We start from the raw sequence: 26,315 nt of genomic DNA, 5'->3' as shown, positions 1-26,315 counted from the left end.
GTTATTATAATTCTATGTGATTTACATGGAACAAAAAATTAGAGTCAAATGTTTAAAGATCCACTCAGAAGGTCAACAAAAACAAACTGACAGCAGTGGGAGAGGCCTTAGTTTTTTATATTTAATGGAAGAAAAACACAACAGAGAAAATCTGCCCCATAGGATAGAGAAGGAAATTTATTTATTAGAGTATTATTGGATCCTTTGTTGGATTGAAAGAATGAGCTACTGAAGTGTGCTGTGAGACTCACTATGTTGTATTTCGTTTCTTAGCATACAGACAAAGATATTTCAAAGCACAATAGCTAAATGAGCAAATATGTTTACACGTCATGAAGTTGTATCATGTCTGTGGAGTATAATTTTTATCCCATAGTTCCCTTTTAATACAAAGCAAGGTAAAAAGGAAACAAATAATCTCTATTCCACATTGCTCTTCGGGGGAAAAAAAACACTATTTCTATAAAACATATGTCATTAATATGACAGATATTTTTACCTATTGAATACATTCACAGGCACATAGATTATTTCTTATTGCAATTCTCAGCAATTCTCATGAACCAATAGGAAGTACCTATTGGTTCAGTGTAGGAGTTACCTTTCACCAAAACTTGTAAGAATCCCCTATTATGTTCATGTGTATAGTCCGACATGCCTTAGACCTCACCAGTTTTATGGTTCTGAGCAAGGTCACTATTCAGTTTTCCTCTAGGACTGCAGGATTAATAGCCCCCATTGCTAGTACCCAAGAAGGGATGCTCCCCGCCTTTGCCCAAAACCTTTGCCTGACTTTTTCATCTCTTCTGCTCTAGCTACTACTTTACATCCCACTATCTTTCTACTCATTTCAGGCCACTCCATACCATTTGCTGAGTACTTTTACTACTTATCATATGGTCTATTAATTCCTTATCCCCTCTGTGTTCAATACCACTTAAATATTGCTTTCTTTACAGTGACAACTTGGGGTACAAGGCTCCTCAGCCTTCTCATCACATTACATAGCTGATAGAAAACTGTCTTCATTGCATCCCATTCTCTTGGGTAGGGTTCCCATAGCTGAATGGCTTACACCATATAAAGTTATATATATGTTATAGTTATACATATAACTATTGTTTCATGGTAATAATTATATAGTTATATACAGCTATATAACCATATGTAACTATAGCTATTTCATTTCTCTATTCCAGGACAGAGAGATACTCAGGGATAGGTGACTGGGTTGGAAAATAATCTGTAAAATGGAGCCACTGCATCACATTATTAGAGTGGCATTATATGCTCAGCATTGACTTAGCTGCTGTTGGGTAACCAAGAGAAATATAAAGTCAGGTCTTAAAACTTAAGGAATTTTCCATCTTGTTGAGAAGACACAACTTGTTTATAAAGCAATAATTTACACTTGTGCTTCTAAATATGGATAAGCGGCAGATTTAGTGGGAGGAGCTTCTGAAATACAGACGCCTGGTCTCCATTAAGACACACTAATCAGAATTTCCTGGGGTGGACTCAGGCGTATGTATTTACAACAACTCACAGGAAATTATGGGCAATGTATAATTCACAAGAGGTTTGCCATTCTTCTCAATACAGTGCAACTCCATCAGAGTACAATAAATGTGGTCCAAAGAGTCAATCACTATTAAGAGGTTAATGAAATAACTGTCAGGGACTGGCCCTCAAACTGGCCTGCTGGAATTCCTGAGTTCCATCTATAGATCAAGCTTTATTCTATTCCTGGCTATTCAGTGCCTTCTAGCGTTTCTTGTGTGCCTTGCTGTAATTGCCATGGAGGACCTAGGTTCTGGGCTGATTGGAAGTTACTAGTCAGTAGCAACATTAGAATTCCTCATAGTAGCTGGAAGTCATCTCTCATTCAGGCAGATTTGGGTTGAGAGAATTTGGGGAAAGCTAAGTCCTACCATGGGCCATCCCCTGCTTTCTGAGACAGAATTACTCACCCTTTTCCCCTCTGACCTCATGGCTTTGCCTTTACCTTCTCTCCATACACAGAAGACTTTTAGCATGCCCCTGTTTGACAGTGGGCTGGGAGGAAAGTAGGCACCAATTGTCCCCGGCTTGATCTCTTAATTAACAGTTACATGAGAATTTGTATTATCACAGATATGTTATCTTTGATGATTACCATATTTTCATTATACAAAATTTTGCTTATCTAGAATTCTTTGAATATTTATCTTATATCTATGCATGCATGCATAAATACAAATAAATATTACCTAATAATATAATATATGATATATAATAATATAATATATATATACACATAGACACATTAAAAATTTGATTAAAAAAATAAATTCTTCCAAGTAATGTTCGATATGGATATAATTAGCAATGTAATGCCTCTAAATGAATTCCAAATTGAATCATAAACTCCTAAAAAATGACATGCTTTCAAGACTTGAGGAAGATGGTGAGGTAGGAGGACGCTGGGCTCACCTCATCTTACTGATCGCTTAGATTCCACCCACATCTGCCTAAATAACCCCAAAAAACTGCCAGAAGACCAGCAGAATGGACTCTCCGGAGCCAAGTGTAGACAAGAGGCCCACGGAAGAGGGTAGGAAGGGCAGAGAGGCAGTGTGCGCTACAGGGTTTGGCAGGAGGGAGCTGGGCGGTGAAGGGGCAGCCCGACCGGCAAGGCAGAGCCCCCGAGTCTGGCTTGCAAAAGCGGAGGGACTGGACTGCATGAGTTCTGACAGCCAGCAGGACTTAACATCTGGAATGTTAAAAGTCAACAGCTCTGCTCTTGGAGAGTGGGGAGGACAAGAGGACTCCAAGAAGGAGAGTTGTTGAGCCCTGATAGAGCTCAGTTTGGCGGGGGAACAAAGGTGCTGGCAAGCGCTATTTCCCTCTCCCATCCCCCAGCCAAAATTCCAAAGGGGATTCCAAAAATCCCGTCACTGAACTTGCTTGCACTGCACAAACGCCCAAAGATGTGCTTCCGTGGATCCACCCCTCCAGAGGGCCTGCCTCCCTCCTGGTGCTTCAGGACCCCTCCCGCAGGGGACCACTGACAGCAAAGCGAGGGAAACCTGCCCCTCCTGCCCCTATGCACCTTGCGAATCCACCCTGGCTAATACGCCCTTGGCCAAATCCCATTGAAACAGCACCACAAGCCTGGAAGTGTGCAAGTAGCCCAGACAGGGGACACACCACTCCACAGAAAGTCCTGCCCTGGGAAAGGGGAAGATAAGGTACACACCAGTCTGACCGTGGCCCCAGCAGTGGGCTGGGGGCAGACATCAGGTCTGACTGCGGCCCCACCCACCAATGCAAGTTACTCCAGACAGCATGGAAGAAGAGCCCTGTATTTCTGCGCTACTGCAGGGACTACCCAAAATGATGAAATGGAACAATTCTCCTCAAAAGAAACTCCAGGAAGTAGCGACAGCTAATGAACTGATCAAAAACGATTTAAGCAATGTAACAGAAAATGAATTTAAAATAATAGTCATAAAATTAATCGCTGGGCTTGAAAAAAGTATAGAGGACAGCAGAGAATCTATTACTACAGAGATCAAGACAAAGAAACAGTCAGGAGAAGCCAAAAAAATGCTATAAATGAGCTGCAAAATAAAATGAGGGTGACTACAGCTCGGATTGAAGAGGCAGAGGAGAGAATAGGTGAATTAGAAGATAAAATTATGGAAAAAAGGGAATCGAGAAAAAGAGAGATAAAAAAATCCAGGAGTATGAGGGGAGAATTAGAGAACTAAGTGATACAATTAAACATAATAACATATGCATAATTGGGATTCCAGAAAAGGAAGAGAGAGGGAAAGGTGCTGAAGGTGTACTTGAAGAAATCATAGCTGAGAACTTCCCTGATCTGGGGAAGAAAAAAGGCATTGAAATCCAAGAGCCACAGAGAACTCCCTTCAGACGTAACTGGAATCGATCTTCTGCAACACATATCATAGCGAAACTGGCAAAATACAAGGATACAGAGAAAATTCTAAAAGCAGCTAGGGATAAACAGGCTATAATTTACAAAGGTAGACCCATAAGAGTAGTGGCAGACCTATCTACTGAAACTTGGCAGGCCAGAAAGGAATGGCAGGAAATCTTCAATGTGATGAACAGAAAAAATATGCAGCTGAGAATCCTTTATCCAGCAAGTCTGTCATTCAGAATAGAAGGACAGATAAAGATTTCCCCAAACGAACAAAAACTGAAGGAATTCATCACCACTAAACCAGCCCTACAAGAGATCCTAAGGGGGATTCTGTGAGTGAAATGTTGCAAGGACCACAAAGTACCAGAGACATCGCTACAAGCATGAAACCTACGGACATCACAATGACTCTAAACCCATATCTTTCTATAATAACACTGAATGTAAATAGACTAAATGCTCCAACCAAAAGACATAGGGTATCAGAATGGATAAAAAAACAAGACCCATCTATTTGCTGTCTACAAGAGACTCACTTTATACTGAGGAGACCTTCAGATTGAAAGTGAGGGGATGGAGAACTATCTATCATGCTACTGGAACTCAAAAGAAAGCTGGAGTAGCCATCCTTATATCAGACAAACTAGACTTTAAATTAAAGGCTGTAACAAGAGATGAAGAAGGGCATTATATAATAATCACAGGGTCTATCCATCAGGAAGAGCTAACAATTATAAATGTCTATGTGGCAAATACGGGAGCCGCAGGAAAAAGTCTGGAAAACCTCCAAAAGCATGGAGGTTAAAGAACACCCTACTAAAGAATGAAAGGGTCAACCAGACAATTAGAGAAGAAATTAAAAAATATATGGAAACAAACAAAAATGAAAATACAACAATCCAAACGCTTTGGGATGCAGCGAAGTCAGTCCTGAGAGGAAAATACATTGCAATCCAGGCCTATCTCAAGAAACAAGAAAAATCCCAAATACAAAATCTAACAGCACACCTAAAGGAAATAGAAGCAAAACAGCAAAGACACCCCAAATGCAGCAGAAGAAGAGAAACAATAAAAATCAGAGCAGAAATAAATAATATAGAATCTAAAAAAACTGTAGAGCAGGTCAATGAAACCAAGAGTTGGTTTTTTGAAAAAATAAACAAAATTGATAAACTTCCAGCCAGGCTTCTCAAAAAGAAAAGGGAGATGACCCAAATACATAAAATTACGAATGAAAATGGAATTATTACAACCAATCCCTCAGAAATACAAGCAATTATCAGGGAATACTATGAAAAATTATATGCCAACAAACTGAACAACCTGGGAGAAATGGACAAATTCCTAAACACCCACACCCTTCCAAAACTCAAACAGGAAGAAATAGAAAACTTGAAGAGACCCATAACCAGTGGAGAAATTGAATCAGTTATCAAAAATCTCCCAACAAATAAGAGTCCAGGACCAGATGGCTTCCCAGGGGAATTCTACCAGACATTTAAAGCAGAGATAATACCTATCCTTCTCAAGCTGTTCCAAGAAATAGAAAAGGAAGGAAAACTTCCAGACCCATAATATGAAGCCAGCATTACTTTGATTCCCAAACCAGACAGAGACCCAACAAAAAAGAGAACTACAGGCCAATATCTCTGATGAATATGGATGCAAAAATTCTCAACAAGATACTAGCAAATCAAATTCAACAGCATATAAAAAGAATTATTCACCATGATCGAGTGGGATTCATTCCTGGGCTGCAGGGCTGGTTCAACATTTGCAAATCAATCAATGTGACATATCACATTAATAAAAGAAAAGATAAGAACCATATGATCCTGTCAATCGATGCAGAAAAAGCATTTGACAAAATTCAGCATCTTTCTTAATAAAAACGCTTGAGAAAGTTGGGATAGAAGGAACACACTTAAACACCATAAAAGCCATTTATGAAAAGCCCACAGCTAATATCATCCTCAATGAAAAAAACTGAGAGCTTTCTCCCTGAGATCAGGAACACGACAAGGGTGTCCACTCTCACTGCTGTTAACATAGTGTTTAACATAGCAATCAGACAACAAAAGGAAATCAAAAGCATCAAAATTGGCAAAGATGACGTCAAGCTTTCACTTTTTGCAGATGACATGATATTATACATGGAAAACCCAATAGACTCCACCAAAAGTCTGCTAGAACTGATACATGAATTCAGCAAAGTCTCAGGATACAAAATTAATGTACAGAAATCAGTTGCTTTCTTATACACTAATAATGAAGCAACAGAAAGATTAATAAAGAAACTGATCCCATTCACAATTGCACCAAGAAGCATAAAATACCTAGGGATAAATCTAACCAAAGATGTAAAAGATCTGTATGCTGAAAACTATAGAAAGCTTATGAAGGAATTTGAAGAAGATACAAAGAAATGGAAAAACATTCCATGTTCATGGATTGGAAGAATAAATATCGTTAAATGTCAAAACTACCCAAAGCAATCTACACATTCAAAGCAATCCCAATCAAAATTGCACCAACATTCTTCTCAAAGCTAGAATAAGCAATCATAAAATTTGTATGGAACCACAAGAGACCCTGAATAGCCAAAGTAATATTGAAGACGAAGAAGACCAAAGCAGGAGGCATCACAATCCCAGACTTTAGCCTCTACTACAAAGCTGTCATCATCAAGACAGCATGGTATTGGCACAAAAACAGTCACATAGACCAATGGAATAGAATAGAAACCCCAGAACTAGACCCACAAAAGTATGGCCAACTCATCTTTGACAAAGCAGGAAAGAATATCCAATGGAAAAAAGACAGTCTCTTTAACAAATTATGCTGGGAGAACTGGAAAGCAACATGCAGAAGGTTGAAACTAGACCACTTTCTCACACCATTCACAAAAATAAACTCAAAATGGATAAAGGACCTGAATGTGAGACAGGAAACCATCAAAACCCTAGAGGAGAAAGCAGGGAAAAACCTCTCTGACCTCAGCCACAGCAATTTCTTACTTGACACATCCCTAAGGGCAAGGGAATTAAAAGCAAAAATGAACTACTGGGACCTCATGAAGATAAAAAGCTTCTGCACAGCAAAGGAAACAATCAACAAAACTACAAGGCAACTGATGGAATGGGAAAAGATATTTGCAAATGACATATCAGACAAAGGGCTAGTATCCAAAATCTATAAAGAGCTCACCAAACTCCACACCTGAAAAACAAATAATCCAGTGAAGAAATGGGCAGAAAACATTAATAGACACTTCTCTAAAGAAGACATCCGGATGGCCAACAGGCACATGAAAGATTCTCAACGTCACTCCTCATCAGGGAAATACAAATCAAAACCACACTCAGATACCACCTCACGCCAGTCAGAGTGGCTAAAATGAACAAATCAGGAGACTATAGATGCTGGAGAGGATGTGGAGAAATGGGAACCCTCTTGCACTGTTGGTGGAAATGCAAACTGGTGCAGCCCCTCTGGAAAACAGTGTGGAGGTTCCTCAAAAAAATTAAAAATAGATCTACCCTATGACCTAGGGATAGCATTGCTAGGAATTTACCCAAGGCATACAGGAGTGCTGATGCATAGGGGCACTTGTACCCCAATGTTTATAGCAGCACTTTCAACAATAGCCAAATTATGGAAAGAGCCTAAATGTCCATCAACTGATGAATGGATAAAGAAATTGTGGTTTATATACACAAACTACAGGGCAATGAGAAAGAATGAAATATGGCCTTTTGTAGCAATGGATGGAATTTGAGAGTGTTGTGCTAAGTGAAATAAGTCATACAGAGAAAGACAGATACCAAATGTTTTCACTCTTATGTGGATCCTGAGAAAGTTAACAGAAGACCATAGGGGAGGGGAAGGGGCAAAAAAAGTTATAGAGGGAGGGAGCCAAACCATAAGAGACTCTTAAAAACAGAATAAACTGAGGGGTGATGGGGGTGGGAGGGCAGGGAAAGTGGGTGATGGTTATTGAGGAGGGCACCTGTTGGGATGAGCACTGGGTGTTGTATGGAAACCAATTTGACAATAAATTTCATATTTAAAAAAATGACATGCTTTCTTCAAAAGCATCTGGCATCTAAGAGGCAGAAAGCTCAGGTATAACAGCCAGACTCACTTTTAGATTTTTCATTTGTTCGAGTTTATTAAATAAAAGTATATCTATTGTTCCATCCCTCAGACTCAAGTCATTCTTTAGGATGAGTGATTAATAAAAGCTTTACCTAAATCCATAAAGGGAAATTGGAGTCAAATCCTAATCCAAACAGAAGCCCTGCTTGCAAATTAGAACCCAAATCCTAATCCTTCTGAGGATTGTCCATCCCAGCTCGAAATGGCATTTTTGTTTTGATTTAAAATCTATGCTCCCACAACATCTTTAAAAAGTGATTGCTATTTCTCTATGTCATTAAACACGACGCTTTCAAATGCTTTTTCCCCCTACAAATGTACCATAAATAGAGCTGAATATTCTAACTCTCCTAAAAATGACAAGGGACGTGCTTTGGAATACAACCATTTAACCGAAAACGTAATTAAAAATATTTTTAGTTCGCTCTGACTCAATTTTCAGGTACAGTTTTTGGAGATGAACTGGAGGTGATGTGAGGCCATTTGTATCAATGATCCCCTTAAATTGATGACAACTCTTAAGAAGGTTTATCAATTAAAATTAGGTTTGTCTAATATAACAGCGAGTCGAACATGAGACGTACTTAATTTCCTTTTGATTGAAATAATTACAGGAATAGGGAATTCAGGACTGAGAGGATGGCTCCAGGTACATTCGGCTCATTGCTCCACTCTCCCTGCAAGTGGCTCTTGTTCTTATGGTTCAAATTGCCGGCTAGGACCCCAGGCTCCCAACCACATTCCCAGTACAGGGAGAAAAACGGAAGTAGGGGAGAAAATAGTACACTCCTTACCTTTCAAAGTAAGCATCTCCCAGAAGCACCACTTAACCCTTCCATTTATATAACAAAGTCACATGGTTTCACCTAGTGACAGGGGAGGATCGGGACTGAAACTGGAAAACCATGTGTTTATATTATTTTTAAATTAAAGAACAAGGAGACAATACATACTGGCAGATAGCTTACAGCTTCTGCCGGCCACTGAGGTGTAGTGTGATAGTGTTTAGATGAACAAAATCTTGCCTGTGAAAATAAGGTCATGGCAGTTGTTGTGCCCTGAGTGTGGTTTGATGGGTCTGGGCACGTACAACATGTCTAGTCATGCTCCTGGATTAAGATGGGTCTGAAATAGCCTTTGACTTCTCCTTCCCTGATATGGCAAACTTCTATTCATCTTTAAATATTTAGATAAAATGTTTTTCTCTTTTCCTCAGAAAGCTTTTCTGTATCTCCAGGTTCTATTCTGGTAAGTGACCTGTCCCCTCCTCTGTATTCCTACAGCATATTTTGTGGTTGTTGAAGTAGAAGGTGATGCCAATATGGCAGCAAGTTCTGCTCAAAGCAGAGTGGTTACAGTTGGTCAGCCCTTACCACAATTCTTACACAAGATATCCTGCAAGGTTAGATTCCTCACTGATTAATCAAAGCATCAGTTTGTAAATCTGCTCTTGTCAATCAAAGACTTCTCCCGTTGCAAGCTAACAATCTTAAATCAGGCTGAAAACAGATTTTGTCTTAACTCCGATGTCAGGATTCAATTTGTTAATATTTCTTATTGGTCCCCTTGATTCAAGTGTATTTGAAATGTGTTTACTTATCTTCCTTTGCTTGTTTCTTTTTACCTTTTCAAACTCTACATTGTATCTCTTTCAGGGATCTAGAGTAGTCACATATTCCATCCTTTAAAAACTAAGGACCAGACCTGGATCCACTATCTCCTTAAATATGCAACACGTAAAAACTTGAACCAAGCAAATTTTGTCAGTGAAATTGGTTGTTATTTTAAATTTTGCTGGAAATCATATAAACTGGGACTTTCTCAGGCAAACAGGGATATATAGGGACCCTGGAAGTAATGTAGAACCTTGAATATTATAATCTTTAGGGAAATAGTTGTGTTTATTCTTCCACTGGGCAATATTTTGTAATAAATTGTAGGAGAGTCCAATAGCCACAGCAGAAAGTTAATGTGTGTGTGTGTGTGTATGTGTGTGTGTTTAAAGAGCAGGGCCAAAGGGAGAGTTACAGGCATTCTGTGACATAGTCATGAGTGAGACTGTAATAGCTCCCCAGACTACGTTGTTATAAGCTTGATAAAATAGGATGGAACTTTGGCATCTGTTTTTGTTTATTTATTATTATTATTTATTTATTTATTTTTGTGCAAGCACATAAGGAAGATTATATTAAACAGCCAGAATGTTAAACATTGCCATATCCATGAAATAAGATGTACATTGCAGCTACAGTCTTGGAACCAATGGAAAGCTTTTATATGTGCTTAATACAGTGAGGAGGGAAAAAAGCAGAGACTGTCATTTCAGCTGCAGCAAATAATACTATATATGTATGCGTGTGTGTGCATGGTGTATACTATATGTATAGTGACCTGTGTGTTAGCAATTAGTACTTATTTGTGACAAAAATTTGTAAGCAAATCTGATGAAATTAAAAAGAATTTTTTAACGTTTAATAATTTTTGAGAGAGAGTGAGAGACACAGAACACAAGCAGGGGAAGGGCAGAGAGAGAGGGAGACACAGAATCAGAAGTAGGCTCCAGGCTCTGAACTGTCAGCACAGAGACCAACATGGGGCTTGAACACACAAAAGGCAAGATCATGACCTGAGCCGAATTCTGACACTTAACTGACTGAGCCACCCAGGTGCCCCTGATGTAATTTTTTAGAGAGGGGCTTCTTTGTGACAATAATCCATTTTATTTATTATTCACTCTATATTTCTATACTCTCAATATCCCTCTCACCAAAACAGAAACCCACTCCAAAACCTAGCAACTTAGAATTTATAAATGTGGTATTTAAAATAATGATTTAAAGAAGAAACTTTGGTGCTAATATGTATATTCTTATAACTATCCCAGAAAAGTTCCTAAGGGTTCCAAATTGCCTGAAGTTCCATTAATCTGGGCTAGGCTAAATTAAACATAAGATAGTTCAGCTGTGTTTGTTTTTAATTTGCAAAGGAATTTAGTGTTCCGAAAGTGAGGGACTAGCAAACCAGGCTTCAATCAATCAGGAATATTTTGGGCATCTCTGCCAGTAGCATTAATGGGAAAGACCTGCTGTTATAATCCACAGGGTCTTTGGCAGGTCCTGAAATAAAAGAAAAGGGAATTTATGAGAGAATCTGAAGCCTAAAAGCTGGTCAGAGATAGAGGTGGTAAAACTAATATATGAACTATTTCGCTAAAATGAGAGGGTTCTAGAGTTGAAGGAGACTTACATCAGAGAGTCAGAAGGTTTTCATAAAATATTATTTAACAATTAATCTATAACTGTATCCATTTAATACAGGCACATAATTTAAAATTTCAAGTCATACTACAAAACTTGATAAGAACACATTTCCATTCTCTCTGACTTCCATCATGCTACGCTACCCAGCAACAGATATTAACTTGTTTAGTGTTTTCTTCTGTTATTTAACACTCTATTTCTAAATACTATTTCCTGTCTTCTTAGCTCAGCATCAGACATTAGCCAACAACATCTTATTATGGGAGGTGCCAATTTTCCACACCCTTCCTCCCATCTTTGGGGGAGTTACAGCAGGGATTTGGTCAAATAAATACTGAGTACTTACGTTACTATAATTTTGTAAGTGGTGTTCACTTCTGAGCCAACATACACAGCATGATTTTTTTTTGTCGTGTACCTGTTGTTGGTTTTCTGGCAATTAATATTTGTGTATTTTTTCTGCCCAGATTTTATTTAAATTCAAGTTATTCTACATATAATATAGTATTGGTTTCAGAAGTAGAAGTTAGTGATTCATCACTTACATATAACACTTAGTACTCCATCCCAAGTGCCCTCCTTAATGCTCATCACCTATTTAGCCATTTAGCCCATCCTCCCATCCACCTCCCCTCCACCAACCCTCAGTTTTTTCTCTATAGTTAAGAGTCTCTTATGGTTTGCCTCCCTATTTTTATCTTAGTTTTGTGTGCGTATATTTTTTAAGTTCACTTATCTTTTATTTATAGTGGATCTTCCATAATACTCAGACTCATGGATTAGACCCCTTTCCACAATATTCCAGATGGTCCAAGAACGAAATAACTTACCAGTTCTATTTATTTTTCTAACAATTTCTTTCTGATATACATCTGATTCACTCACAAATCTACTCGCCTTCCTTCTGGGCCTAATGCACAGCTACTATCCTGGGCTGACTTTACTACTCTCCTTTATTAGAGCTCTTGATTATGGCCTCTCAATATCTTCTTCTTCATTTATCTTCTTGTTTTGAGATAGTATGTCTTCCAGGGCTTTCTTAAATAAGAATGCATGGGTGTTTAAAACAAAACAAAATAACAAAAATGTGATAATTTTGAAGTTCTAAAAACACTTTTGTTCTACCCCTCACACTTTAAATGTTAGCTTGGCTTCTAAAGGATTCTAAGTTAAAAATATTTTCCCCTTAGGGCACCTGGGTGGCTCAGTTGGTTAAGCTTCTGACTCTTGGTTTCAGCTCAGGTCATGATCTCAGGGTTCATGGGTTTGAGCCCCACATCAGACTCTACACTGATAGTGCAGAGCCTGCGTGGGATTCTCTCTCTCTCCCTCTCTGTCTGCCCCTCCCCTGTGCATGTGCTCTCTTTCTCTCTCTCTCAAAATAAGTAAACTTTAAAAAATATTTTCCCCTCGAATTTAAGAAAGCATGGTTTAATTTTTTTCTAGTGTCTTGTTTATAAAAGCTGATACCATTTCAGTTCCTGACACTTTGTATGCAAACTCTTCTCACCCCACCTCCAAAATTTCCACTATAGTTGTAATGATAATCAATTCTTTACTTTAAGATGTTACTTCATGAACTCTGTATGCATTTTATAATAATTTAATAATAATTATACATTTAATCCTCATAATGTCATTAGGAGATAGATATTATCAATGTCAATCTCATTTTACAGATGAAGAAACTGAGCACTAAGTAGTTATGCATATGGAGTCTAGAGCCAGATTGCCTGGATTCAACACCCACCTCCACCGCTTGTCAGCTGCATAACTTTGGACATTTCACTTGATGTCTTAGTGCCCAGTTTCTTCATCTATAAAATGGCATTTACATTGATAATATCTATCTCCTAACAGCATTGTGAGGATTAAATGTATTATTAAATTATCATAAATGCATACAAAGCTCATGAAGTAACAGTAAGTAAAGAATTTATTATTAGTAGTAGCAGTATTTGGATTTTCAGTTTGGAGAAAACCTGCAGTTATGAGCAACTTTGCTGTATGGTTGTTTTTTCTATATTCCATTAGTTGGATTTGGGATACTCTTGATTAAATAGTTAATTTAAAACACCTTTTAATTTTGCTTTTAACATTTAAAAGCTGGTTTATTCTACTTTTGGGAGATTCTACAAATCTTCCAAGCTTTCTATTACCATGATTCGTAGAAGGAGTAGCAGTAGTATTTAATTTCAGTGATCCTGTTTTTAATTTTCAAGAGCTGTTTCTTTTTCCTGGTTATTTCTCTTAAATTAATAGCACCCTGCATTCATTTCATGGATGGAATATCTTCTTTTTTTCAGGATACTAATTATACACTTAAGTTTCCTGCTCTCTATTTTGTGTCTATTTCCCCAAAGTTTCTTGCCTCTATTGTGTCCTCCAGCCTCTCTCTTTAGAATTTTTTTTTTAATTAAAAAAGACACATTTATTCATTTTTGAGAGACAGAGAGAGACAAAGTGAGATCAGGGGAGGAGCAGAGAGAGAGGGGGACAGAGAATCTGAAGTAGGCTCCAGGCTCTGAGATGTCAGCACAGAGCTGGATAAAGCCCTGAACTCATGAACTGTGATATCATGACTTGAGCTGAAGTCGGACACTTAACGGACTGAGCCAGCCAGGCGCCCCATGGTATCTCTTTTTTAGGCCAAAGTCTTCCCTCAAACACCTTGGGCTTGTTGACTGTTACCATGAATGATCCAGGGATAAGCAAACTTGATCACTGGAGGTCATCTCCAGTGTTGATATTTGGAACACTTGAGTTTTTCAAGATAAGAATTTTTCAGTCTTCCACTTGGGTTTATACACCTTGAAGCAGGTGTTCTTATAAGTAGAATAAAGGACACACACTGAGAGGGTCTGGAGTTTGTACCGGTCAGTACCAGATCTTTACATATTGTACTTTTGGCCCTGCACCCCAACTCTCTACTGAGCCTGGTGTCCTTGAGACCAAAAAAGTCTGTCAGTGTTAATTTTTTTTTTCCAGAAACATAGCACTGTGTTTCATATGTATGTTTTGAGGGGTAAGGGAGACATGGGTATTAATCACCTGACTCTATTTAGATTCTTGACCAGGTTTCTCTGTTTTGAGCTTCATATTTATTTCTTTCCTTATTGGGGTTCTAGCTGCAAATTGATTAATTTCTTGCAGTTATGTTCTTCTATTGGTAATTATACTGTAGCTGCCTCCTCTATCATAAAACATTTTCCATTTCTCTATCTGCTTTCTAACCTATAAATATTATTTAAATACTTTACCCACTGTTTTTTTCTCTCTACTCAATTGTTCTCCCCTGTGTATAGATTTCTATGTCTATAATTTAATTTTGCCTTTACTCTTGGGTAAGTGGAATCTTAGGAGAGAGTGCACATACATGTAAAAGTGAATGTAGTCTTTAAAAATTTTTATATTTTTGATTGTTGATGTGTATGCCTTGTGTAGGTAAGATGACTAAGTGTATAAGAAATGACATACAGGACATAAAGTTAGCATCGTGTGTATACATGGCTGTGTAATCTATGACTGATGAAGTGAAACCCTCTGTTATTTTTCTGCTTTAGTTTTTGCAAACTAGTTAATGAAGATTTCATAGGGGCATGGATTGGGACCATTGCTGTGGTGATAATGAGTGATATAACCTGACATATGTCAAAATGTATTTGAGCAAAAGATGAGAAATGGGCCACCAAGGAGGACAGACTGCAAGAAAATAAGATGAAGTGAGTAGAAAGGAGTACGAAACAGACTGAGAATCTTGATGTCAATGACTACTAATATGGAATATAAAACAGTATGACTTGATCAATCACTGCTAGGAAAAAGCTTAACATATTTATTAAATTCATAGTCATCATTGCTGACACTATGCTACTAGCAAGTTCTTACAAACATCGCTCCTTTGTTTCTTACTGTCCCAGATTTCTCTGAGATATCCTCTATACCCTGCAATGCACAAATCTCCTATTCAAGGGTGAAACAGTTTGCTAAGATTAAAAGGAAATTTGGCCAAGATAATGAAATTTTAGGGAAAAGTTCATATGCATCGGAATATAACAAATGCGAGGGGCATTTGGATCCACTAGGGAGCAATTAAATTTCCTGAAACAGCTCTGGTACTCCTTCCCTTGATGCCATGTTAGTTCATTCAATGCCACAGAGAGAGGAATGAAATAGTGTACTATTCTATTTTGCTGGTAGGTGTATATTTAAATTTTGTGGTAATAGAACTGATGCTCTAAACAATAGGCTAATAATACCTAAATCATGGCAATGTTCAGACATAGCATACACATTTAATTCTATAATACGTATGTTAAAATAGGAACAGGGAGGCAAGTTTTCTCCAATATTTGTCCTCGGGCTTCAAAAAGAGAGTAATGTGAAAGGAAATAAAATGAGGGAGGGCTGTCAGATTCAGAAAATTCTTGTTAGTGGGGAAAGGTAAAACTACAATCCAAATCATGTAATTATAGAATCTCAGAGCTAGAGGAAACTTTTGATACCTACGGCTTATCTTTTTTATAGATAATAGTAAATTAACTTCTTACTTCCTGCCAGATACTATTTTAAATACTTATTACCCTCAACTAATTTAATACCCTCAAAAATCCTATGAAATAGGGGCATCTGGGTGGCTTAGTCAGTTAAGTGTCTGACTCTTGGTTTCCACTCAGGTCATGATCTCACAGTTGATGAGACAGAACCCCTCATTGGACTCTGCTCTGATAATGTAGGGCTTGCTTGGGTGTCTCTCTCTCCCTCTTTCTCTGCCTCTACCCTCCTGAAAAAAAATCCCATGAAGCATATACTACCTTTATCATAGCTTCACAGAGAAGGAAACTGAGTCACAGAGAGACCAGGAGATTTGCTCCAGGTTATACAGCTATTGATGTTAAAAGCAGGACTAGAATCTATAGAGTTTGGCCCCCAAAACCTATGCATATACATTTAATTACTATATATTTTCCTTTCCACCCAAAGATCTTTTCCATCTAAAGATGTAAAGAGTCTGGGCTAGTTTGTTAACACACCAGGGCTAAACTCAGATATCTTAGCCATGATTAATGACATTAAACACTGATTCAGATTCACAACAATTGATGAATACCTGTGATTCTTTTCATGGCCCTAGCTTTGCATGTTAGTGTTATTTATTTATTACTTTTCAGTAATGGTATTGGTTGCCCCTAGGTCAACCCTAATTTGCAGTTGAATATATGGGACTGCTAATTAAAGAAAAAATACGTTTATTTTTTACCAGAATCATTATTTGCTAATATTTGTTGTCTTCTACATGCCAGGCAATATGCTAGATAATTGACTTACATTTTCTTACTTAATTTCACAAGACCACTATGTTACAGCGAGTATTATTATGTCTGTTTTATATATGTGGCAGCTTAAGGACAAAAATTTAGAAGCTTATACAACATCACAAAACAATTAAATTGCAGTGTTAGTCATCAAACCTTGCTGTCTCAACTTTCAAAGGCCTTCCATCACTACATACTTTGGCTCTTTTTACAAATAGTGCCAATGAAACTTCACTTTGATTTTGAATAGTTACCGAATCTGTTAGTTAAATACAATGCGGGGCTTTAATTTGACCTTTCTAAGTGAAATTGCTATTAAAAAAAAAACTTGTCAATACAGAGCAAAACAATGATATTCCCTTGTGTGATATGCATTATTGGGCGCACATTATCATTTCTGAGTTGCTATGCATATTTTCTCCTTATTAAAAAATGTACGCGCAGCTAATGTTTACTCAAGAGATGAATTATTTTGCAAGTGAAAAGTTATAATTGTTATATTCAGTCACATTTCAACCTTACATCACCAAAAGGGAGCCTTTTGCTAGAAACTCTGTTGCAACAATGTTTTTTAAAAGCTCTCCAGCCAGCTTTAATGATTGTAAAATATTTAGGTATTTTTTAAATGTTGGAGACCAAATAGAATAATGCATGAAAGCAATAAATAAATAAGTAGACAAATCACATCTAAAGACCGACAGATAGTGAGGCCTTTCACAAAAGGATCGACCACAGAGGTTTTAAAATCCGTTTGATAGTATTTATTTGTGGTGGGGAGATTCTTAAACAGGTGAGCCTCTTTATCCTCAGGAGAATAAGAGAAAGCAGCATGGAGGGCATTAGCAAACCAGTGGGACATGTGACCACAATTGAAAATACTGAGCTTTCTGGAAGAAATACATAGTGCAACTACCGCTGGCTAACCCCCAAAACCCAACTTATCTGCAGACATCTCTTACCCCAGAGGAAATGATGTTCTTCTGACAGACATGCGCTATCTCATTGATGTCTACAACCTAGAGAGGCGGCTAGACGGGCTGCTGTAAGAAGCACTCTTAAAGGGATGTTATGAAACTACTCACTGAGATGCAGTTGACACAGGGCTCTTTGGCTGTAGACATGTCTAACTCTGTTGAAATTAAGGGTCTACAAGAAGGGATCTTTACAATTTTAAATTCCTTTCTAACTTTCATCCCTTTTTCTTGTGATAATGCTTTGATGTTTTTCAAAATATTCAACAATGACATTTCTATGAATGTATGTGAGTTTTTTCCAGTGAGTGGTTTTCTGCATTTCAGTCATCTCTATTTAAAAAAAAATTCCTAATATGTCTAAATTTTGACACACAATTTCCATTGATTACTAATTCATGTGACAGACATGCTACCTTAGTCTTCATATTAATATGTTCATTGAAAATGACACAGAAGAGAGGGCATTTAGACCTACAGAGAATTAATTAGCATGTAATTCTCAGTATATCATCCAGTGTTAATTAGCAGTTAAACCATCTTCTTGTGCATATGACCTGCTGATTTCAATACAGTGTCCTATTTTGGAGACCCAAGGGGAACAAAACTTGAAAGGATATTCGGTCTTTTTGTGAAAATGAAATATGGAATCACAGCTCCAATCCCCCTGTGTGTTGTTTAACTGCTATGTATTTTCTTATTTTGTTCCTTTCTTAAATCTATGTCATAGGCGTTGTGTCTTCTCTTTCTAATAAAATAGTGGCCAGACCACTACTAATGGTTAAGAGTGAAATAAATATTCATATTTAACCCTTTGTAAAGATAGAACTTTTTCTAATTTTTCTTATTCACAATTCTTAGAGGAATGTTTAGTATGATTGCCAGATAAATTTGTGTACAAGCTAGTCTCACTGATTTCTGTTTTCTCATGTTTTTACACATGTATGTTTTGGTGGTATATAGCCTGTTGAAGCAAAAAAAAAAAAAACTCATGGAGAAATGTGGTGAGTCATCAGTGAAACATTCTGAAAATTTTTAATGTTTCTTTAATGTTAATGCAATGATTGTGTACCAAGAATTTATGTACTTACAGAAATAAAACAACTCATTTGAACAATTATTATAGAAGGAAGTTTTTACCACATTCATATTTATGCATAATAGATAAGTGTAAAAATGATTAATCTACTCAAATCCTTCAAATTTATCTTTGAAATGCATAATTAAATATATTCGTATCTGAAATGTCAGAAATTCCAAACCCTTAAAAAAGTGAAAAATGGCTTTTCTGTCTATTTGAAACATACCACCATGCCAGCCAGGCCTGCTGACTTGGTGCTCATGGGACATGCCATCCTCACAAACCTTCCTTCTTCGGGTACAGGCCAGGTCCTCCCCATGCCGGACCCAAACTCTGGTGTCTGCATTTGTCTCTTTCATAGTTATCACTTGGGTTGACAATTTTCTTAGACTGGTAATAATATCAAGGAAACCCAAATACATTATTTTTAAAAGGGTTTCATGGCTTTCTAAATTTATAATCATATTAAGAAGGGGTTGGCTATTAAACGATCCTCTTCCCCCCCCCCCCCCCAAAAAAAGCAACTTGGACAATCCACAAAGCATTTTCACACACATTATCTCATTGGATTCTCAGGGAAACTCAAAGCAGGTATAATTACTCTCATTTTAAAAAGCAGGAAGGGTCTCAGAGAGAGTCAATGATTTCCCAAGGCATCAAAGCTAGATAGATGTGGTAAAATCAAGAATAACACTTGGATTTTTGATTTCTGCAACCAATTCTCTCCCAGTGTTATTACTCTTCAGCATACCTCAAACCTTGTTGTTTCCTGGCTCCCCTTGGACTCAAGGACTTGGCAGGTAATAAGGCAATAGAGAAGGTGAGGAGATGAAGAAGTAGAAAGAGAGCTGATCAGGAATCAGTTTCATGTCACAATTCCTGCATACTAGGGGGCAGGATGGGTTCATTCCTTTTCCAAACTGTTTCTCACAGGGCTTCTTAATGGTACGTGATGCGATCTGTGGGTACCACAGCTATAGGGTAAGTTTGATGGCCAGTGCCGTAAACACTCTGTGTTCTCATTGAGCACTTTTAAAAAGAAATGAAATGTCTCTATCTTCATCTTGGAATTTGATTAGAAATGGGCTCCTGACTCATCTGAGCCTGAGGCCTCATTCTAAGTACTCTCAACCAATAAAAACTTGAACCTTGATTATCTATGCTATACATTTCAATTTGTAAGTTTCTTAAGGAAGGCCCTGGAAAATACAAAATGCGCAATTTTTGAATAATCAGCCCCATCACTTAAGTCAGTTAGGAACCTGAGTTAAATGTATTACAAATTCTTTACTCATCTAGCTTCATATTTTTAGAACTAGCTCATTGGGAAAGAAGAAAAGCTCAGGGTATAGGCTCTGGCTTCAGAAGGCACAGGTTCAAATCCATGTTCTGACATTGCTAGATTTCTGACTTCCAACAAGACGACTGATGTCTCTGTGCCTTGGTCTGTTTTAAAGATTAAGTGAGATGGTGCACTTGTAGTTAATCAAACTATTACTTTTGCTATCATATAATCAAAGAGAATAGGGAAATATCTAGCATATTATGTCACTTTCTTATGATAATGGTGTTCTCAAAAAGTTCCTATGGTCCTTATTCGTTTATTAATTTAGCATTACCACCTTTTCCACATTTTCATATGACTTTTGGGTGATTTTCACCATATTAGTTTTGATGTATGTATTTATATTTTTGTATTTGTGTATCGTATGGGTAATGTGGGTAAAACCACATTTTCATATTTCCCAAAGTTTTTGAAAATAGAGAAAACAGGGTATTTCATCAATCTACTAATGCATCTGCTATGTGATGCAAAGTAATTGCTTTTACTTTTTAAAATGTTTTTAATAGATGTAATTGATTTTTTTTACCTGATGACTGAATTGACTGGTTGCTGTTGGCATTTTATATACCTACTCTGAATTAAGCATTTCTGAAGATTGTTGGTTACTCAGTCTCTTAAAGCACCATTAGCACATTTTTCTGCCAGTGGCTTGAACATATTCATGCAGCCTTCAAAAATTTCTAATTTATTTCGAGGTAGGAGATCATATATTGGAAAAATCTGACTCAGCATGAAATATTTACAGTAAAAATTACTTTACCTTAATAAGTGTACTTAAAATGTGTTTGTAGAGAAAGTTTCTTCCCTTCTTGCAGCTTTATTTTTTATCATAGCTTTTTATTCAGCCTCTCACCTTGAACAGTTACACAGGGAGTTTTATGGAGAGCTGTGATGTACTGGAAATAGCTACCTGGTTGTCAAAGTTATCACTTCAATTGCAGAAGAGGAGCCTGAGTTTCACAGAGGTGGTCCTCTCGTATCCTTTCCCTACTCCTTCCCCTTGAGGAAACCATTCTAAAAATGTTTGGTAATTATTCCCTTATTTCAGCCCCTGGTTTGGTCCTTGGAGAAGGGAACATGCTATTGGTCATACGATTACAAAAATCTTAACACAGGAGCTGAAAGAATTCAGTCCGATTCATAGTTCCCAAATCAAATGTTGCACACACATCTAGAGAAAACTAGGGATGGCAGCTTTTACATCTTTCTGTCCTCCTCTTATGTCTATTGTTTTTGAGTTATTTCAACCAACTTTTCATTCCTTTCATGTTCAGAGTTTCAGTGAGATCCATCTCTTGCATGGTAGTAGTAGAACAGAGCTTAATGAAGTGGCTTGGAAGGCTACGTGAGTCATAAATTTAAACAGGCTGACGTCTTTATGAAGCCATGGTAGGGACAGTGCTGTTAAGGAAGAAATTCTTAAAACATACACTTCCCTTCAGTGGCTTCTGAAACGTGTTGTTCTATGAAGTGGAAAACAATGTTTTATATTTCTTGCTGTACTGGGTGACAAAGCAAAGTGTAGTATATTATTTGATGTAGTTAACTGAAAAGTGATCCTACTCCTATTATAGATGCTCAAAGGAGGTGGTCTACAATTGTTGAAGTAGCCTCAGGGCTTTCTCCTGAGATACCTCAAAGAGTCTGATGGTATGTCTTTGTGAGATCGCGAGTATTTGGAGAAATCTTTCTTTCTTTGACTTTATGATTCCACATCTTTGGAGTTTTATTTAAAAGAGGCCTCTTTAAAATTATAGACTTGTTCTTTTTTAAATGGCAGCATTTCCCTTTCATTCATCCCTGTACATTTAACATTCCTTGCTTGAGCAACATGTGGCGGGAACTTTGTTAGGCACTGGAGGGAATAGCCTGAAATGGAAAGAACCTGCTTTCAAGATATTTATTTAACTTGGAGGTAAAATACAGTTGGCGATCACTTCCATGTTTGTTTCCTGTCATACATTCATGTGATAGCATTTAGTTTCTCACTTTCAGTAGTCAAGTTAAGAAAATTAAATCTAATTTATATTCTGTGAAAGTAAGATTATCTTCATGTAATCCAAGTGAGTGTGCTTTTTGAGTTATTTTGGTAATTCCTCTCCCATTCCAATTTTCAAATGCAAATTGCCTATTCCAGTTACTTTTTTAACCCTATGTTAACACCTTTTTATTGTGGTAAAATACACATAACATGGAGTTTACTATTTTAACCATTTTAAAATGGCACTATTTCGTGCCATTTCGTTTTCACAATGCTGTGCAAGTCACCACTATCTAGTTCCACACCAGCCTCATCATCCATGCGCATTAAGCAATTATTCCCCATTCTCCTTTGCCCCTAGGCCCAGACTGCCATTGGTTTGCTTTCTGTCTCTCGAGATTTACTTATTCTAGATATTTCTTGTAAATAAAATCATATATTATGTAGTCTTTTGTGTCTGGCTTCTTTCACTTGGCATAAAGTCTTCAAGGTTTATCCAGGTGATAGCATGTATCCATATTCATTTTTTATGGCTGAATAATACTCCATGGTATGGCTATACCACATTTGGTTTATTATTGTTAGTTGATAGACATTTGGTTGTTTCCACCAGTTGCTTTCATAATGGATAATACTACATACTCAAGTGAAATTTATGTGAGTATATTTGCTTGCTTCAACTAGTATAGTAACAATCAAAATTCATTTGAAATGAGATGGGAATGTTTCTATGTACCTTGGACCCTTCTACCTGATTCTAAGGAATCTGATTTAATGTGGTATATGAAATATACACCTGGTCTCTAATCAATGGGGGCTGCTATGCCTCCTCCCTACAAAGTCCTGTGTTACTTAGGTAATGGGTTCTCAAAAAGCATTTTGGTAGACATCTAAAATTTAGCTATAACAGAAAAGTTATTTCTCATCAAATTACCAATATGTCTATCCCCATTACAACATTGGAAAACAGAATGAAAAGAGATCGCATTATGTTACATAATTTGAAAATAGTGTAAAGTGAAATTCGCACTCATTGTTTTGATTCTGAGGATTCCACAGCCTATGGAAATCAAGTTGGCATCTTCAGATAGGAAGCAGTATCTTACCCCCAGCCTTGTGTATTACATGTTTTGAAAATGAAGGTCAAGGCTCTGAGGTTGTCCCATCCTCTTTCAGAACAGCAAGATGCGATCTTTAACCCCACTTGAGCAACCACTAGAGGCAAGCGGATGAGACCTCAGTTTAATGTCTCAGCTGAAGGGCAGACAGGCAGAGCCATTATTAATACCTGACAAGTCGAGAACTCTGCCTCAGTGCAGTTAAAACCTCAGCGAAGGGCAGCAGCACTTTATAATTTATAAGGATGGAAATGGATCGAGTCTCTTTTTTTCTGGGAAGAAAATAAAGTCATAATGCATTTTCAACTGATGCTTAGTTGCTTTTAAGTGCCCCCCCCAGGGCATTCCATTAATGAGGATCAGGGATCACAAGAAACAGATACGGATATGTAAAAATGTTGAATTAACATGGTTTTCCTTTCTTTAAACCTGAAAAAGCACATAATGTCCTTTCAGCATATTTAACAAACATATACTTAAAGCTAAAACTGTTACTTACAAAGCCATAATAGTATGTGAAACCATATGGTAAACTGTCTATCTTGGTGATTACAAACCCTGGTTTTATAGCACCCTAGGGATATCATAAAAATTTGAAAATTATTTTTAATTAAAAATGCATAGTAATTTCAATGTAACAAATTCTCTGTAGACCAGAATTCTCCTTAAAATAGATCTAACTTAGCCTCTGCCTAGATGGGCTTTGTACCAAAAAGACTTCATGTTAGATGCATTTATCTATGGAAACAATTTGAAGAATTCACTTTGGAGCCCATATTAAATTGTTTACTCACATGTACAAAATCAAGTAGCAAACAATAAGATATTATTGAGGGTGATTAGACCAAGAATCATATATTTATTTTTATATATTATTTTTTAAATGTGTCTTAATGCCTGTTTCATAAAATTAGAAATTTGATCTTTTCTCAGGAAGAAGATGCAATTGCAAATCACATTAATCATGTGTGCATGTATGTGTGTGTGTGTATCCTGTTTAGAACCAAAGGAACAATTTCATTCTCTCTTTGTATAATGAAAACTAAGAGGCATTCTTGGAGATATTCTTCCTCTACCCAAGTCAGTTTTAATTTTAGATGTGCTTCTAAGTTATTCAAAAAATGTATAAATTTTGGTTGGCTTGATCCACTTCCAAGAGAGACAAAATGAAGTCCTTCAATCTTTCGAGTGGTATGTCAGAATCACCAGTAGAGAGACAACAATAAATTTAAAAGAAATGAAACTAAGAAATATTGTTTGCTACAATAGGCAGCTCTCAGACAAAAATCATCTTACAATACTGATGAGTGAATGAAGAAAAGAAACTTTTCTTAATAGATTTCTCAATTTAGCCACCTATTACAAGAGAAACAAAAAATAGCCTGAGCCTTTGCAGCCATGGTTGTTCTAAGAAGTAATTGGGAAAAAAACCATTATGTGTGTACTCTTACCATGTATATGCATGAAGGTCTCACCAGGAGCCTGAAGGGACCAGAATGTACTATGTGAGCACATGTCGATCCTTCCCCACTTTGATGTAAACATCCATCAGCCTTTGGAGCAGCAGCCAGATGATGAATCATGGGCAATATGTTTCTAAATTGGTGTCATGTACAGTTTATTTATATTTTAAGTTATGGTCGTTTTTAAACCATGGAGCAATGATTTTTAACCTTTTGTATATTTTTTTTCTTTCACTCATAGGGAAGATGGCTCATTCCCAGCAGACAGAAGGGGAGAGCTTCAGGAGATAAATATTAAATCAACCCTACAAACACGTGCTGCTTATTCAAGCTGATGTCTGTTCCTCTGTCTCACATTCACACAGTGTATGAACAGTGGCACCAATCCCAGGACACTAAAGGCATTGATCATACCGAGCCATCAATCTCTTGCACTTTATTCCCAATCATTGTACAAACATTGTTGTACTTCTGCTTCACGGATTCTCAAATACATATTTGATGACACTACTCCTTGAGCATTGAGAAAACAGTCTCTGATTCTTAAGGCACTTTGATTGTATTATTCACTTATCCACTTATCCATCCTTCAGTCACTGTCTGCTTTACTGATAATGTGCTTGACATTGGGGATTTAAAGTAAAACATAGTCTCTGACTCCAAAGTGTTTTCAGGATAGTGGAGGTGACAGACATGTTAAGATATAAGAGGAATAAATTATCATAGGGTCTGTCATAGAAATACATGCACAGTGGAGAACAAAGAAGGGAAGATTCATTTCTACCTGCAGTTGAATAGGAATGAATAGAGATGAAGAATAATATTTAATGGGTTTTGACAATTGAAATAAATGAGCAAACAGAAGAAAAAGTAAGTGAAAGTTAGCACCCCAAGGAGAAAAAGAACCTAAAAGAAAAAAAGAAATTTAAAGGAAAGAAAAAGATGGAAGAAAGACTTATAAGGAATTTTTAAAGGTTATTAAAAATAACTGAAAATGACTATTCTGATAGGATGAACCTTAGAATTTTAAAAATTTTATGCTAGAAAGATATTGATGATTTGGTTATAGAATAGTCTCATTGAAATGTATGTAATGATTCTGACTTACTTTTCCAAACACAAAAATCAATAACTGAAATCAATAACTTCTTCTTTAGCAGATACATGATTTTAGTCTATTTGTCAATTTTGTAGTAACAACTAATTATCACATTGGTGGACTTATATAGAATGCAAGTTAAAATACATATGTGCTTTAAACCCATTAGATTAGCATACTGATTTTTTTTAAGTGGCTGGTTGGATAGTCTATGAAAAAAATTAATTAGCATTTTATAGTCAGTAACATCACACTTCTTGCATTAAATATAGTCATGCAGGATACTGGATATGTAGTACTGGTAGGAACCATTGATAACAATTGGAACAAGACATGACTTCATTTAAAGCATAGCTTTCTTGTTAAATGAGAGGAAAGACAGAGAGTGTTCCCTGCTACGATATTATTATTTTTTATTTCTATATAAATTAAACTGCAGACCAAATCTTAAATGTCAATTTTTATGTCAAATATACTCTGGAACTAGGTAACATGTATTTTTAGAACTTTTTCCAATGATAATCTTTAGGATTTTGCAAAATTATGGAAAACTCCCCAAATTTAGTCATAATCCATGGGCTGTTTGTTATGGG

The 26,315-nt window shown here is 36.8% G+C and overlaps 1 long non-coding RNA gene across 1 annotated transcript in view; it reads left to right on the top strand.

The window, feature by feature from the left end:
• The window catches only part of LOC123378985, a 53,767-nt gene extending 28,634 nt beyond the window's left edge, over positions 1 to 25,133 (top strand). The window contains exon 2 of the long non-coding RNA XR_006582797.1: positions 24,865 to 25,133. This is a non-coding gene — a long non-coding RNA (uncharacterized LOC123378985). The remainder of the gene's footprint in view (positions 1 to 24,864) is intronic.
• Positions 25,134 to 26,315: the final 1,182 nt, after the last annotated feature.

The sequence above is a fragment of the Felis catus genome, chromosome C1, assembly GCF_018350175.1.
Source record: "Felis catus isolate Fca126 chromosome C1, F.catus_Fca126_mat1.0, whole genome shotgun sequence".
Classification (NCBI taxonomy): Eukaryota; Metazoa; Chordata; class Mammalia; order Carnivora; family Felidae; genus Felis; species Felis catus.
This window is presented reverse-complemented; position numbering and strand designations above follow the sequence as displayed.